Raw genomic sequence first — 4,564 nt, forward strand, 5'->3', positions numbered from 1 at the left:
TACTCCCCCTCAAGGGAAAAAAGGCATAACTAGGCATAGACAAAAGAGAGCAAGATACCAAATAAGCACATACCAAATAACCACGCCACTACTCCCCCTTTTTAGCCAAAAAATTAACAAAAATAGGAAAAACATTCATTAGGAGCAACAAAAATATCAAATGTAGTAGATCATATTACATACCAAAAAGGTACACATGGTGCATAAATTTTCCAGGGCATAGCCCACAAATGAAGCAGAAACGTCAAGAGAAATCACAAATAGAACAAATCACATAAGTCATCATTAGTGTTGGCTATCTCTTCAACATCATCACCACTTGCATCAACATCTTCTTCAACCTCATTATACTCCTCTTTATCACCATTCAGGTTTCCCTCAACATCTTCTTCAGACAAAGCATTTATCATGATCTCAAGCCTGCTCTTCATTTCAGTACAAGCTTTGATGGTTTCATCCAAAGTTTTGCACGTGTCCTTTAATTCAGCAATGATTCCTATCCTAGAAGTAGAGGTGGTAGATTGCTTGCCATATTTCATGGGAATGTCTAGGACATGTTTCCTTGTAAACAACCTATAATGCAAAGAAATAGGAGATTCTCTCTTGCAGGCAACATCTGAACTGATCAAAATACTAGGGTGCTGACTCAGAATCACACCACAAATTAAGGAGGTAAATATTATAGGCATCTTCACAGCAAAAGAGATAGCATGCTTCATAGTTTGGTAAAAAAACATAGGACCCCCAGTCAAACTTGTTTTTGGTCTCTACAATGTAAATGAACTTACCCAAACCTGTAACAGTGTTGGAAGTATGATTTGTTCGAACCCAATTAGCAACACCAATTCTATGAAGTACTGCATACTTCACACTCAAGCAACCAGTTGACAACTTCCCTTTTCTTGGCCATTCCTTTACTTGTTTTGCAGTGATTTCCCTGCAAATGACATTATCAGATACCTCCACTTCAGCTTGTTCCTCTTCACTTCTGCCCATGAACCTGTTAATTATTTATAGAGAAAGTTCTACACACTTTCCTCTCACATACACCTTTATGAACTCCTTACTCCTCTTGTTATTACAATCCTTAGAAATATTCACAATGAACTCTTTTACAAGCATCTCATAACACTTGCCAAAACCAGACACACTTATCATCAACCCAACTTCTTTAATCAGATCCATCACTTATTTGCACTCAAAGGCATCCTTATCAAGTTCCCTTTCCAAAGTCAACCTCATTTAGTACACAAACTTCCATTTTTCAACATTCTCAATAAAGTGAAAAGAGATGTTGTCAATGGGAACTTCAGGCACATTAGCAGGGACCTTTTTCCAACATCTTTCTTTAGAGGTATGATGTCTTGAACATTCTATTCGACATCAACGTTAGAATCACTAGAACTATAGGGGACTTTCTTCCTCTTTAAAGATCTTTTCTTGGTGTCAGGAGTTATAACTTTGCTCCACCCTTTAGCAGGACCAACACTTGTACTTTTCTTGGGAGCTTTAGGAGGCTTGCTTGTAGACTCAACAACTTTCCCTTTTCTACTCTTTAATCTCTTAGCCATCCTTGGAACGAATCTCTTACCAATGGGCTCATCATCAGAGTCAAGATCATATACATTTACAATATCTATAAATTGATCATTCTTCACACCAAAATTTTCTTCTTTGTTAGACAAATCAACAAACATACTATCATAATCATCTTTCTCTTCAGATTTTTTAGAGGACTTAATTGGAACAAACTCACTATCAGACTTTCCATCAGATTTTTCAAGTGAGGTTTCAATAGGATGATCAGTTTACGCCAAGGATGTAGTGACATCCGGCATAACATCAGACTTAGGTTCAACATTCCAGATTTTGGAGATTAACACACAAATGCTCTTATTAACAGTGTCTCTATCAGCAACATTTATACTAGATTGACCTAGGGTTTTATCATATCTAGAGTTATCTAAAATTACAGCACCAGAGTCAGATTTTTCAGATGATTCAACATTACCCACTACTTTTGGAACAACAAAACCTTTAGCAGATGCAACAATATCAATTTCGACATCAGTGGTTTTAATAGGATCAAGATATAAGTTTGTCATATAGTGAGGTTTCTTGACAACAACAGAGGGCTCAATATTCCTAATCTCATTAGAAGGAACTTGATTCGACTCAGAGAGGTTAGAAGATTTACTTACAGGTGAAGGCTTAGCCTTTTCATAGTAGGTTTTCTAGCCCTCCTTTTAGTAGGAACATGTCATGGAAGAATGGAGAGAGGAACGACATCAGTTACAATATCTAAATGATCCATATTAACACAAGAAATCCTAGAGGCCGATTAATCTTTGGTGCTTTTGCTTGGAGTTGAGCCAGAAGGTTTAGACATCTTGATGACAGATTTTGAGTTGAGTTTGATTATAGAGAGATGAAAGTAAACGAGAACAATGATGAATAGTTTACTGAAGGTAGAGGGAATGAAATCGATGGATTAAGTAAGAGAGAGATGATGGCGTATTGGAAGAAAAATAAGGAAAGTTGGTAATGATTTCCCTGGATTTTTGTGCACCACTAAATGGAGGGAATGGAAAATATTATTTGCATGCCTCCACATCATCAAACATGAATCCCAGTTCGTCACTTAACTTCTCAAACTGATTTGCATCCAAAGCTTTAGTAAATATATCTTCCAACTGCTTCTCAGTAGCCACATGCTCAAGAGTAACAATTTTATCCTCAACAAGATCCCTAATAAAATGATGACGAATATCAAATATACTTTGTCCTACTATATTCAATGGGATTCTTGGATATATTGATTGCACTCAGATTGTCACAAAATAATGTCATGGCATCCTGCTTAACATTATATTCCTTTAGCATTTGTTTCATCCAAATCAATTGACAGCAATTGCTACCTACTACAATATACTTAGCCTTAGCAGTAGACAATGACACAAATTTTTGCTTCTTGATGAACCAATATATAAGATTATTTCCCAAGAGGAAGCATCCTCCATAAGTACTTTTTCTATCATCAGTACTGCCTGCCCAATCTGCATCACAATACCCTACAAGCATGGAATTAGAACTATGAGAATACAACATGCCATAATCACTAGTACCATTAATGTATTTCAAGATCCTCTTCACTTGAGTAATGTGACTGATTTTAGGCTCAGCCTGAAATCTAACACATACTCCTACAACAAAGGTGATATATGGTATGCTAGCTGTAAGATACAAAAGTCTACCAATCATACTCCTGTACAAACTTTGATCCATATCAACACCCTTTTCATCCTTAGTTAATTTCAAGTGAGTTATTGTAGGTATCCTTTTGTGACTAGCACTTTCTGGGCAAAACTTCTTCATTATATTCTTAGCATACTTGCTTTGAGAAATGAAGATAGTATCATCCATTTTTTTAACTTGAAGACCAAGAAAATAGGTTAATTCACCAATAAAGACTCATCTCAAATTCAAATTGCACCTGCTTAACAAAATGTTGGACCATCTAATTCGAAATCCCTCCAAACACAATGTCATCAACATATATTTGAGCTATCATGAGTTTACCATGCTCTTCTTTCACAAATAAGGTCTTGTTTGTTCCCCCTTTCTTGTAGCCATTGTTGAAAAGAAACTCTATTAACCTTTCATACCAAGCCATAAGTGCTTTATTTAAACCATATAGAGCTTTCTTTAGTTTGAAAACATGACATGGAAAGCTAGGATCTGTGAATCCCTTGGGTTGTTCAACATATACTTCTTCATTGAAGAAGACACTTTTCACATCTATCTAGAATAACTTGAATTTTAGCATACATGCCACTTCTAAGAGAAATCTTATGGATTCAAGACGAGTAATAGGTGCAAAAGTCTCATCAAAGTCATCCCCTTCAATTTGAGTGTATCTTTGAGCAACAAGCCTAGCCTTGTTTCTGGTCACAATTCCATTTTCATCAGATTTGTTCTTGTAAATCCATTTTATGCCAATAACATTCATCCCTTCAGGCTTGGGAACTAGGTCCCACACTCCATTCCTTTTGAACTGCCCTAGTTCTTCTTGCATAAAATTGATCCAGATTTCATCAGTCAATGCCTCCTTCACATTTTTAGGTTCAAACTTTGAGACAAAGCAAGCATTGGATATTACATCTCTGGATCTAGTGGTGACCCCTTCATTAAGATTTCCAATAATAAGTTCCTTTGGATGAAATTTCTGAATTCTGATAGAGGGGCCTTTGTTGGCTTAAGGGTTATCTGATTCAGTCCTTGTTGGCTCAATGTTGGACTCAATGTCTTCCACATTTTCTGAAGCATCCATTTGCTGGGATGATGTTCTAACATCTTCATCAACATTAGTTCCTTTCACAATAATTGAATCATAAACCACAACAATAATGGATTCCATCATGACCTTGGTTCTGGAGTTAAATACCCTGTAAGCTCTGTTGTTTGTAGAGTAACCAAGAAATATCCCTTCATCACTTTTAGGATCCATCTTTCTCCTCTGTTCACGATCAGCCAGAATGTATCATTTACTCCCAAACACACAAAA

This window comes from Lathyrus oleraceus, chromosome 5 (assembly GCF_024323335.1).
Source record: "Lathyrus oleraceus cultivar Zhongwan6 chromosome 5, CAAS_Psat_ZW6_1.0, whole genome shotgun sequence".
Lineage (NCBI taxonomy): Eukaryota > Viridiplantae > Streptophyta > Magnoliopsida > Fabales > Fabaceae > Lathyrus > Lathyrus oleraceus.